General features: G+C 36.1%; 1 pseudogene; it reads right to left on the bottom strand.

The window, feature by feature from the left end:
• Positions 1-6,498: 6,498 nt before the first annotated feature.
• Positions 6,499-7,469, bottom strand: LOC112320437 (heterogeneous nuclear ribonucleoprotein A1-like; annotated as a pseudogene).
• Positions 7,470-14,114: the final 6,645 nt, after the last annotated feature.

Here is a 14,114-nt window from a genome sequence, read left to right as displayed (position 1 = left end):
AATGTATGTAGGGTTAAAATTCAGAGATGTATCCTCAGGCTTCCAAGTATCAGTATAAGTAGGAGATTAAGTGAAATTCAATGGACTTAAACACACTTGTATTAACATACAGAACACCCTATGCTTAGAAAATCAAACTGCAGGTCAAAGGTGAAATCACTTGCTTGTGTGAAAAATTAGAAATATTTAAACTCTGGGCAATTTCTCAAAGATGTTCACAGTTATTCTAATTAACATAGTGTCTCAGCCACTATATGTACCAAGAGTGTACTAAGATCTACTTTCAGGGATGAAAATAGGACATTATTAAAATGTTACCTGCTTCATTCAATGTTAGCATAGGAAATAGTACCTCATCTCTTTTATTTCACTTTATCATTAAAATATCAATAAAAATGAAATTGAGAAAAGAGCTGTAGAATCTTCATGAGACTCTAGAAATCACAACATAAAGAAATAATAATCATAACATAGATTGGGCCAAATTAAGAAATAAGAACTGCTTCATGCTAGTCCCAAAGTGGAAAACTTTTTATTATTAAAGGTAAAAATAAATCTTTTTATAGCAGTGGAAATCTTCTTTTTCTGGACCTCCATTTTTTCTTCAACAGTTTGTTGCTTCAGAATTGCTAAGATTGACTAATATTGACTAATATTCACTCACACATACATAAAGTAATTGAGGTGATTTGCAAAGTGTATACAATAAAAATTTTTAAAAAATTTTAAATGAATAAATGTTAGATATAAATTAAAATAAAAGATTATGATTAATAGAGGAAACAGAGTGCATAGAAGGTATTCTCAGAATCCTTTCCTATACTAAAGTTAAGCTACAATTTTGACTCTACTTAACTTGTCACCAACATTAAAAGGGACTGAATATCCATTAACGTGATTTGTGGAGATTTTGAGAAATCCAATGGTTTCTCAGTGGAAGTGAATTTCTCTTGGCATTTCAGTCTATTTCTGTTTTTCTTTTTGGCTTGTGTGTGTGTGTTTCTGTGTGGTAAGGAGTTATGCGAGTAGCAGTAAATGGTATAGTGAATATAGTCTTCTCCAATGTCTCTACAGCAAATTTAGTGGGAACTTAATGTCAGGTCATCGAGCACAGTTGGAAGTCATAAACACAATAATTACAGTAATTTAATAACTAAGACATTCAACAATAATTATCCTTAATTATTCTTCCAAATTCCTTTTACATCAGGGGGAAAAGTATTTTCAGGAGTAAGACAATTGCCAAGTGCCACTCAACTAGTAAGTGACTAACGCAGGGTCAGAATCTGGGCAGTCTGATACCAGCGCTCATGTTGTTATTACATGAAACCCTATCTTTGCCCCAACAGAAGCAATCCTGTAAAATGTTAGGAGAAAATGGTCCAGAGAGTTCCAATACAAGTTTCAGCTATTCTGGCTTTATTAATAAAACTAGAATAATTAAAATACTGTGATTGGATGAATCGAATGTCTGACAAATGGTTCTCCATAAATCTTTTGCCTCTCAGTTTGTTGATCTTTTCATAGTTGGTAATTTTATTTTTCCTTATTATCTCTTCAATCATTCACTTCTATGTTCATTCACAAACTTGATTTTGCAATCACAGGAAAATGAACGTCCCATCAACCCTTGATATCTCACATACACTTTAAAGCAGCATCCCATATTTTTCTCATTTATTCAGATGCCCTCACACTCCTTTTACTCATCATTGTTGTAAATATATTGATACTGTCATTATCTAACTATCCACAAATATCACTTGTTCTTATCCAACCTAAATTTCATTGTCTGTTATGATAATTACTTTATTGCTTATGCCCAATTATTTTGTCCCTCTCTAGTATTATTTTCTGATAAGCCTCAAAACCTTCATGAAACAACAAGCCAAATACTCTCTTTCATTTTAAGTAACCTAAAGTAAAAAAATTTTTTCACATGCCGTCAATATAGTTTTTTTACATTTTTCTTACTTTTTATTGAATTTATTGAGGTGACTGGTTAATAGAATTATATTGGTTTGAGGTGTACAATTCAATAATACATCATTTTTGTGTGTGCTCACCACCTCAAATCAAGTCTCCTTCCATCACCATTTATCCCCTCTGTACCCTCCTCTACCTCTCCCCACCCCATGTCCCTCTGGGAATCATCATACTGTTTTTTGTGTCTATGAGAGGTTTTTTGTTTTGGTTTTTGCTTAATCCCATTTACCTTTTTCACCCAGTTCCACAACCCCTCTCCTCTCTGACAGATGTCAGTCTGTTCTCTATCTATGAGTCTGTCTCTATTTTAAGTGTTATTTTATTTTGTTCATTAGATTCCACATATGAGTGAAATCATGATACTTGTCTTTCTCTAACTGGCTTATTTTATTTAGCAATATATAGTTCTTTATAATAGGGGAGCTGTCTCTCGTGTAGCTTCTCTTTAAGAAATTAAGCAGCTTCCAAGCAATTCCATATTGTGATGCTTCCACCTTCAGCATATGGTCTCCATAGTTGCCACTGTAGAGAAAGAAAGGAAAAGGGGAGAAAGAAAGAAAAAGATCGGTGTTCTTCCTGAAACCTACCCCATATTTGTATGCATGTGAACGCACGCTCAGACTTCCAGTCTCCATATAAAGGACACCTATCCAGAGATCTTCCTTGCCATCATATCAAAGATTATAGACCTCTCCTCTGCCCCATTTTCCTTACTCATTTTTATCTAGAAAAGAATCTTCAAAAATTGTAGGCAATGTATTTGGAGAGAAAGCAGAAAGATACCATTACATTAAAAGCAAGAGTAGGAAGTTCTTTAAGAAAGAAAAAAAATCAACTAGTTCAAATGATGCTGAAAAGATTTAGTAAAACAAATCCCTCCCACGCTCCATCCTCTGTTGCAAAGGTTAAGAGGGTTTTTTTGTTTGTTTGTTTGTTTTTTCTTTTTCAGATTCTTGTGTGGTTAAGGTACAGGGCACAATTTAGTTTCTGCCCTTGTGATCCATTCCTGCAAGATCTGAAAGGCACGGATGGAATGAATCATCATTCCAGAGCTCCAGAAAGAAGTCCTGAACATGTCCATTCATAGGACATGTCCATTCATCAAGTATCTGGTTGCCAGTGTCATCAATGAAATGAACTGTGGAAGTAGCAACTTTGACAGTAGCAGCAGCTGCTTAAATTCCAGATTGCAACTATAACTATTTGGTCTTTAAATCAAAGGTTTAGTGATTTTTTGAAACTTTCATTAACCAAACACTTCTAATGATATTTCACTACCAAATTTTCTGAATTCAACTCCTCTCTGTTTAAAATACTTAGAACTTTGTCTGAGAGAGTACTTGGTAACTAGAGAGGTCGCGAGGGCCTGACTTTCACAGAATTTTGTTTATCTGACTCGGTTGTTTTGAAAGTTGGAAAATGAGATACCATTAGTCCACAGATGTTTGCCAAAATAATTACATATATTATTATCTTGTAATTCCCTGGAATAAAATACACATTGATGGCAAACTCTGGCAGACCAGCTGGCTGCCGTGACAGATTGTTATGATGAGATTGAATAATACAAATAATGTGAAGTAGGCTGACTATTCTGATGGCACTGGAGATTTTTAATTTAAAAAAGAAGGTAAGTTTAAAGTTTTAAGTTCTCAGCTTAATTAATTATAAAAACAAGAAAGCTCCCACGTTTATCCTAAAAGAGTCTCTTATCTCTTATAAGGATGCAGGGTTGAGCTGATGAAACTGAAAAGCAAAGCAGAAACGTCTACTACAGATTGCTAAATTACAACATAAATGGATTTATCAGCCACACCTGATCTCATACAACTTTAAGGGATTGACTAGGAGGCTGAAAAGTAGAATGAGACATGTGGATGAATTATGGCGAATCGAAGGACTTTGACCCACACATCACAAAAAAGTCTCTTTAAGAGCAGAACAAGTGCCTCTTCTCCTGCCTAGTGACCGGAGTTCTGCCTGGACTGATGATTGGCTGTGACCTCACCTGAGACAGTTTCCTTGTAACTAGACAGTGATTGTCCTCATCCTCCATCCCTGTATCCACATTGTCTCCAGAACTGGAAGTGAATTAAAATACCAGCACCTTCAGAATGGCAAGTGTAAACTCTGACCTGGGAGAAAATAATTTATCCAAAAGAATTATATAATATCACTGATTTATATAGAGACTGGCTATTACATGAAGAGTTAGATTTAATGGGCTCCATTAATTGAGACAATGTAAATGTAAATATAAGTGAAACCCTTCATCAAATGTTAGTTCACAAGCAATTCATTTGTAGACTTATTTTAGCAAATATAAAAAACTATCCTTGATAGTTAAGATTTCCAGACATATGCTAATCTTTATAAGGAAAGAGTCTAGGGGAAAATCATGTAAATTGTCTAAAACAATAATTTTAAATAAAAATTATAAATACCACAAAAAAGAGCCCACATTTCTGACATTATTTATGCCAATAGCAAATCATTTAAATACTAGCAGTTAAATAGTGATAAATCATCAAAGGACCTAACTAAACACGCTAATTCAAAATTTAACAATTCAATAAGCATATGGCATATAATGGTTTCCTAAATCTTGTAGGTTATAATTCATTTTGAGAATGCTGTGTGATCTTGTAAGTAGGGGAAATGTAAAAAGGTACGTGTGATATCTACAACAATTTGGGGTGGCTAAAAAAATCCCTGAATTCCACCACTGGCACCCCACTGATGATACAGTCTTTGGGTAAGAATACTATTAAGACAGTCTAGGTTATTCTCTTGGATTAAGAAGTTAGGTTATCAGACTGGAGTGTCTATCTATACTAATTAATGTTATAAAAACTCCCTCCAATAGAATTTCTATTATTGAATTTTACATATATATCATAAATTATATAAAACATGTATAATATATACATGAATCCACACATTTTATACTATATATGCATGAATATATACATGCATATTTATGTATACATATAAGTACATACACACGGTGATATTTTCTATAGGTTTAGGGACAGCATAAACTATAATGTCTTATTTAAAAGTCATAAGGAAATTTTGTATAGATCATGATATCAAGAAAAGCTGTGCAAGTCAAGATTAAGCTAATTTTGAAATGTTTTTAATCCAATGTAAACTCACTTACTTTCTTCTGCTATGACAAGCGTAGTCATTCTGAGATCCTCTGTAGCAAGTGTCAAAATGGCCTGCATTTGCATCGTTTTATTATTTTCCCATTTCCATTCTACTCTAAAGTTTTGTTTTATCCTTATTATACACACTTTGCAGGCAATTTTCATACGTGGTGGAACAAGATAAAGGATATAAACATATAAGCAAATCTAATAATTATTCATTGTGTTTCAGATCAAACAGAAGTGCTTTACCAAATCTTCACTGGATTTCTTTCAGATACGCAGTCTAGGATGCAAGACTGTATACGGGGTGTTTGTCATCGCATAGTATTGAGATACAAATTAAGGATCATAAACATTTTATTAATAGCATCCATTATTAATATTCAATCTAAAGGGTCAAATTCAACTAAATTGATATTCTTTGCTGTAGTATACAAAAGATAAGAGACTAGGTCTCTCATTTGATATTTGGCCAAAGTAGGGTAGCATAGCCCAATCTGTCTTGTATCTTTAGCTTTGTCAACTGGCCAAAAACAAAACATTTTTATAAATGCCATAAGTGCTTCCAGTACCATTATTTAAAAAAATTAGCTCCAGCCCCTCTGGCACTCCCCTCACCTCGCTCACACAGGCTTTTCCTGGCAGAGACCACAAATGAGGAGAACAGTACTGCAAGGCTCTCCACTTTTATTGTACTTTTCCTTTATGTCATGGCCTGTATTTTGGGAAATATGTTGGGCTTGAAGTCTATATTTTCATCAAGATCCTAAACTTTATATGTGGTAATAGCAAACACTTTAATTTGGAATTATTTCCAAAGACCAGTGCAGTCTAAAATCTTCATTTTGTAATGATAGTCATGTCTTCTCCCAGTTGAGATGATTTTAAATTTTTTCTTTTGTTTTTATATATACCCTCCATATCCACATATTCCATATATCCATCCATTCTATGTGTCCACATATTCTATGTATCCACATATACTATGTATCCACATATACTATGTATCCATCCATCCACGTGTTTATTCATACATTCGTTGTTTTTTTTTTAAGACATGTTTATTCAGTGTCATTGACCAGACCATTACATTTAGCCATCAACAGCATGGGTTCCAAAAGAAAATCTACATTAAAACCCTTTGTTGGAATGCTTTACACTTTCCACAGAACAGAAACTAAAATAACCTGTTACATAATTAGTCACAAATACAGTCCTCGAGTTTTTTGTCCAATCACGTGAGTATTGTCTAAAACATATCTACGCTGTAGCAGCTAGGCCCTGCCACCACTGTGCTTGGCTGAGTTCACAAATCTGGTGTAATCTGTAGCTTCCCTGTCTCTACTCTGGCTCTCCTCTACTGCTGAGCTTCGTTTCCTGGCAGTAATGAAACCCTTCTGCCACTGCCATAGCTGCTGCTGCTCCTGGAGCCACCACAGCCACTTGGTTTCCTGGTGTGCCAAAGTATTGGCATCCATCATAGGGGCCAGAGCTTCTGCCTCCAAAGTTCCCTCCTTTCATGGGTCAAAAATTTGAAGATTAATTGCTGTAAAAATCATTTCAGCTTCCACCACCTCCAAAGTTGTTTCCTTATTACCAAATCCATTATAGCCATCCCCACTGCCACCATATTTACCACCACCAGAGCTACCACCCTAGCCACCTCCACTGCTGAAGGTTCCTCCATGACCAAAGTTGTCATTCCCACCAAAGCCACCTCCACAACCACTTCCGGAGTTTCCAGAACCACTTCAACCTCTTTGGCTGGACGAAGCACTAGCTGTCTCTGTCTTAGATAGGGCTTTCTTTACTCCACAGTCGTGACCATTCACAGTATGGTATTTCTGAATGACAATCTTGTCTAGAAAGTCAGGGTCATCAAAGGTTACAAAAGCAAAGCCTCTCTTTTTGCCACTGCCTATGTCAGCATTGGTTTCATTCACTTCAATTTTTCCATACTCTTCAAAAAAATCTCTTATGTGATGTTTTCAGTGTCTTCTTTAATACCACCAACAAATATCTTTTTCACAGTTAAATGTCCCCAGGTCTCTGAGAATCTTCTCTTGACACAACTCTCTGTGGTTCCACAACTCTTCCACCCACCTCATGTGGGCTACCACTCCTGCCTGAATCCACCTCCTCCACAGGGGTGACATGAGTGACACAGCCTCTGGAGCACTTGGTGTCTGGATCTCACATCACCGCACAGTCTGTGAGCATTCCCCGTTGCTCAGAACGGCTCCTCAGACTCTCATTGGTTGTTTCAAAGTTCAAATCTCTGATAAAGAGCTTCTGCAGCTCTTCTGGCTCTTCGGGAGACTGACTTAGATATAAGGACTGCGGGAGGTGAGACTTCAACAATGCAACAATGCTTACTTAGTGGCCTCCACCAGCAGGAAGGAGCAATCTAACGAACACATCTGCCAGTCTCCCTTCAGCCTCTCATACATTCATTCTTTTATTCAATAAAGTAAACACGTAGCTTGAAAGTATATTGACAGTCTCGTAAAAAAGGCAGTCTGACAATTCAATAATCAGGTTATTAAGTCATTTACTGTTGAATAAGCATTTTTACAAATCACCAGTGATCTTTGAATTTAAGTTAATATTAGTTTTAAAAATAAAACTATTTATCTTGGAATATAACTTCTTTTGTTGGATAATATTCATTTGTTCTAAAAAGACAGTTTCATGTAGCCAGTGTCCAGTTATTGATCCTATTGATCGTCCAGCTCAGTCACTTCTAATCTACTGAAGCTCCCACGTATCGCTTTCTGACAGGTTTTAGATATTACTGAGAGTCATAATAATGCTTTTTAGGTAATTCAATCTTAGTTGTTTTGAGCTGTTTTAAATTTTTTTCTATGCATACTATCCCTGTGTGTAATTTGCACTATTACTAAACATATAAGGTTTTCAACACAATGTATATATTTCTCTTCTATTGTTTTTTCAATAATAAATATATAAGGTTTGCCTTCATGAAAACAAAAATAACTTTAAAAAATCAATTCTATTAAGATTTAAATATATTAATATTATAATGAATATATTAGTAAAATTATATTTTTATTAGTACATGGAATGCTTTAGAAGTATAATTTGATCTCTCTGTAAGATATGCTTATTAAACTTACATTACTTGCTAAGTTCACCCATTTCCTAATTAGAACTACAAGTGCCATGATCAATAACAACCATGGTAGAAAAGAAGCTAGACAGAAATATTTCATCTTTTAAAAAAATAACAACAACCTGTTTTTAATTGCATATCTGCTACATGCTGGTTATAGTTCCACTAATACGTTTGGTGGCCGACACTACGTCTACGCTCTTTCTCGGGTGAAGTACACCATCCCAAAGGGGTTCTGCATGTAACATGAAGTGGCCGTTACTCACCATAAATCATGGCACTGAGAGTCACCAATATGATAGAAAAAGTAAACAGATCAATCTTAGTTCTGTACTTTGGAAGATTTTAATGTCTTTGTGAAACCAGCAGGGCTCATCAGAAGCCTGAGAGCCACTTAGAAATAAGCCCCAAAGATATTTGTATAAAACATTTATTTTTACTCACCACACCTAGTCTAGCCACATAAAATACATACGGGGAGAGGATGGTTATAGGTTAATAATCATTTTTATCCAGTAATTGATTTAGATCTGATTTTCTTTTCTTAAATAATTTTCCTTGTTTGTTTTCTTTCAAGCCCCCATTCCCAAAAAAGCACTTTTTTTACTGTATGTAGTACAGATCATTTCCATCTATCTTTCAAGGGTATTTTTTTAGAAAGTGTGATATCCTTGAAACCAAATCATAGTATTGCTGATGGGTATTTATTTAAATGGTATTTTGCTTTTAATATCATTCTTTTTTCCTGTCACTGTGCACTGATGATAGTCACTGTATACCCTCTAATTCCTTTTGTCACCCAAGTGTGACATAAGCATCCTTCTATGTGTCTCTTATGAGGTCACACATGTTTGAAGGAATATACCCAGAAATGAGAATGATAAATCACAGTCAACTTAGTTCACTAGATACTGCCAAATTGCTAACCAACCTTTATGCCTCCAACAGCCATGCACTTGGACTCCCATTTTGCCATATTTTCACTAGGTTTGGATATTAGGTGACTTTCTAATATTTGAAATTCTGGAGAATGCAAAATGTTCTTTAACTTGTTTTTTCCTGATAAATAGTGAGAATAAACATCTCTTCAAATGCTTACAGGCTTTTTTTTTTTCATGTCTGTTTGCTTGGAATATTTTTTTTTCCATCCCTTCACTTTTACTCTATGTAGGTCTTTTGTTCTGAGGTGGGTCTCCTGTAAACAGCATATATGCAGGAAGTGTTTTCTTATCCATTCAACTACCCTGTGTCTTTTTACTGAAGCACTCAAGCCCTTTACATTGAAGGTGATAACTGATAGACATGTATGTAGTGCCATTTTAGTGTTAGATCATTTTCCTCTGTTGCTTTTTCCCTTCTTTTCTTCTTCTTCTTCTTAAAGCAAGACCTTTAACATTTCTTGCAGTCCTGGTCTAGTGTTAACAAACTCCTTTAGCCTTTTCTTGTCTGGAAAGCTCCTTACAATTTTAAGTGATAGCCTTTCTGGGTTAAGTAGCCTTGGTTGTAGGTCCTCGTTTTTCATCACATTGAATATTTCATAACACTCCCTTCTGGCCTGACATGTTTCTGTTGAGAAATCAGGTGACAGTCTAATTGGTGCTCCCTTGTATGTAATTACCTGCTTTCCCCTCGCAGCTTTTAGGATTCTCTCCTTGTCTTTAAGCCTTGTCATTTTAATTATGATATGTCTCAGTATAGGCCTCTTTGGGTCCACCTTGTTTTGGATTCTCTGATCTTCCTGGACTTGTATTTCTTTTTCCTTCACCAGATAAGGGAATTTTTCAGATGTTATTTCTTCAAATAGGTCCTCGATCCCTTGCTCATTCTTTTCTACTTCTGGTATCCCCATAAGGTGGATATTGTTATACTTCATGTTGTGCCAAAAGGTTTTTTAAGCTCTCCTCATTTTTTTAAAGTTCTTTTTTTGTCTTCTTGATGCTCTACTTGAGTGTTTTTTTCTAACTTGTCTTCCCAAATGCTGATTCAATTCTTTGCTTCATCTCACCCATTGTTTATTCCTTCCAGCATATTATTTATTTCAGATATTATACTCTTTATTTCTGACTGGTCCTTTTTATGGTTTCTATGCCTTTTTTTTATGCTGTTGAGTATCCTTATAATCATTAATCTAAAGTCTCTATCTGATAAATTGCTTGCCTCCATTTCATCTGGTTCTTCTGGAGAATTATTTTTTTCTTTCATTTGGGGTTTGTTTCTATGTCCTCCCATTTTGTCTGCTTCTTTGTGTGTGCTTCTATGTATTAGGTAGATCTGCTAAGAACATTGCCTGTGACTGGCCCTGGGCAACCTGTTTGGAGATACCAGTGATCCACAGCTTGTGTCTCCCTCTCCTAGGCATGGGTGTATGCAAAAAGAACTAGGGTGCACACCATGGTAAGCTTTTCCCAGCACCAAGCCCAGGGAAGGGTCAGCTTAAGTCTCAGAGGTCCCAGAGATACAGCTTTGCTCCTAGAGTTAATCACTGAGATAACCTCCAGCTGTACACAGCAGCCTGGCTTAAGCTCCAGCAGGTGAGGTGAGAGGGATTTCTGTGGGGAGGAATTGTTGCTTCCCCTAAGGCTGATGCCACTTGTAGGGGATTGATTGCTCTGCCTAAGCAAGATGGATCCTGCACTATGGGGAAAGCCGCAGCATAGGGATCCTGGTGACTGTTTCTTCATTTCTCTCCCCAAAGCCACCAACCCAGACTCTCCTCACACATCCTTCCTCAACTATCTTTCCCTGGTAGACAGAAACCCTGCTGCTTTTCACAGCTGGATGTTATGGGGGTGCCTTTCTCGATTTTGGTGTGCTAGGCTGAGGAGCCAGCTTGGGGTTTATACCCCAAACCTCTGAGGAAGAACCTCCTCAGCCACTGAAATATCCCTCTGGATCTTCTGCAGCCACCTGTGGGAACCCAGCCAGCCCCCTTGTGCCTCCTCTGCACTCCCTACCAGTCTCATTGTGGTGAGTGGTTTCTTCTGTCTGTCCTTGGTTGTAAGGCTTCTCTCCAGCTAGTGCTCAGTTGGTTATCAGGAAGATTTTTCTATATGTAGTTGTAATTCCAGTTTGGTTCTGGGAGGAGGTTTGTGCAGCTTCCACCTACTCCACCACCATCTTGGGTGTCTTGAATTACTATTTATTTCCTTAGTTTTCTCTTCTCTCGAATAATTTACTGCAAAAGAGTCCCTTAAATATTCTTGATAATTATACATCTCATACCTTATTTGAATACTGTAAATATCTCCTTTGTCTTCCTATGGTTACCTTTCTTAAACATAAATCCTTTATTTTGATACAATTAAAGCTTCCTGTTTTTCAGTAGGCTCAAATTACAATCAAGTAGTCTGAGAGGACTCAGTACCTAAGCCATATTTCTGAATCATCCTTTATAAATTCTTGAATTTTCTTGAATTTTCAGCATTGATATAGTAGATGAATTCTAAAATGTGTAATTTCTATTTATCAACTTGAATAAAGTTGAATACTAATCTAGATAAATAAATGAATTATTTTATGGGATTATTAACAGAAAAAGGTAGATAGCTATAAGCCAGACTGATGTAGAATGATAGGGATCTGATGCAATACAATAATCTGAAAGCAAAGGAGAAATGTCACTTGACTTCCAAACCCCTGTTTGGACACATGATATTTCAGAGTATCTCTTAAATGTCAACAAATCTTCCTTTGTATGTGTTTGTATGTGTGTGTGTGTGGTTGCTGTTCTATTCTTTGTTTTCCTTTTTTTTTAACTTAAGGAAGGTATAATAAGTATCATTTTCTATGTTGGGCATAATTAAGAAGATACTTTTAGTATTCTAACCAGCAAAAATAACTTTTTTTTTAGTTTTTTGATAAAATTACTTTAGGTGAAAATAGTTTTGAAATACATTATATTCTTTGTTTTAAAGAGTATAAAAATGGCTTTTTCTGTTTAGTCTGTTTCAGGGTTGTCACTATGAGCCCCACATATTCCACTTGGAGGCCATGATGTGTTGTCTGAAGAGGTTCCATATCCTACAGTAAATAACTGTGAACTACTGCTTTTCAAATCAATACATCAGATAATCATAATCTTTTCTACTTCTTTCTACCTTGTTTCCCACTGTCAGACTGGGAGCAATCATTTCCATCTCCCATAGCTTCTTCACCTGTAAAATAAAGATTACAACACCAGCCACCTCATAGTGAGTTAGTTAAGCATAAATCACTTTTTGTAGAAAACATTTATGAGGATTGGCCCGTTGTAAGTACTACGTATGGATCAGCTATAGCTATATTTCATTACTAATGATATCTAATTATTGTTGTGTTCTGTGTGCCTCTAGATAGCTCTATCCCCTTTGTTCCAGTGTTCTGTGTACCAGTAAAATAAATAGCCAATACTGTTACCATTGTGTGTAAAATTACAATGTGGGTGTGGGTGTGGGTCTGGGTGTGTATAAAATACTAACTTTGTTTTAGTGTTAGATTCTAGGTTGGTTCCCAAACCATTGTGAAAGCTAATTGAGAGTCTCCTGGATAAAAGAGTTATTAATATAAAGGCTAATTTTGATTTTTGTCTGTTTAATACGTAGCAACTACATAGAAACAATGTTACTGAAATTACAAGCAACCAGCCCCAAAGAACTTCAGCTTCAATGGCCTCTATCTCATTACCCAATCTATTCTACCATCCAAATATTTGATTACCTATTTATGACAATAAATTGCAAACATTCTCTGTCTCATCTACTACAGGTAATTGTTGTAAAGTATAATGTTCTGGAGTCATTAAGTCCTGCTGTGTCCATTAAATTACCATTATATGATGCCGTTCTGGAAAGAGAACATATCAAAAGCATGGGATTTGGGCAGCTAGACAGAGCAAATTTAAGTCAGGGTAGTCAAACTGCATAATAAAACCATGAAATCTGTCATGACACAGTGTTTCATAGGCTTTCACTCTGATCTCATTAGCAAACCTGTGAGTTCTGAGAACCTGAAATAACAGAAGGGCGTTCGGAGGGCGCTCAGTGAAGTAGAATTCGGAAGTCACAGGCCGCACATTGACCACCCTGCGCTGAATGACACATTTCTAGGAACAGAGAATATGTGTTTTTAGAAACCCTCCAGAGAACTAGCTAGTGACAGCGGATGATAAGACAGTAAATACTGAGCCTAAGAATTCTGTTTATTCTTACATCAGTTCATCGTGTCCAGATATCACTGTCTGCATGCTCAATAAGATTAAGTACTGTTGCACAATGTCTCCACAGAAAGCTACAGTCTGCCTGAGAAAAGAGTGTTCTGAAAAATGTGTATATTGTTATCTTCTTTTAAAGACTAACAACAAACCTGTGAGCCATTTACCATGCCAACAATATCAGGGCATTGAACAAAGGTCTAATCTCGGCTTGAACTATGATTTGGTACCTTGACTGAAATAAAACATTCAAACCCTATGCACCTGTTACCTCTAATGAAATAGTCAACCTTACTCCCCCTCCAGGACCTGGGAGATGAGGTGATTCTGTGATATGCAGGGTACATTAAACATGTGTGATCACTTACAAATGGAACATGAAGGAATTCCTCTTCTAAACACTGCGCACATATAAACAGAACAAGTAGTTCCATGAATGACTTCTTCATGCTTTGCCCAAAAGCCACTGGGGAGGAGGAGCACCACAGCTTAAAAATACAGTAGTCCCTCCTTATTCGTGGGGGACACCTTCCAATAGGAGCAGGGAATTCAGATAGTACTGAACCTTATATTTACTATGTTTCTTCCCATATACATATGCATATGATAAAGTTTAATTTATAAATTTGGCACAGTAAGAGATTAACAATAA

This window comes from Desmodus rotundus, chromosome 2 (genome assembly GCF_022682495.2).
Source record: "Desmodus rotundus isolate HL8 chromosome 2, HLdesRot8A.1, whole genome shotgun sequence".
In the NCBI taxonomy this organism is placed as follows: Eukaryota; Metazoa; Chordata; class Mammalia; order Chiroptera; family Phyllostomidae; genus Desmodus; species Desmodus rotundus.
The sequence above is the reverse complement of the archived record's forward strand: the minus strand, read 5'-3'. Positions and strand labels throughout refer to the sequence as shown.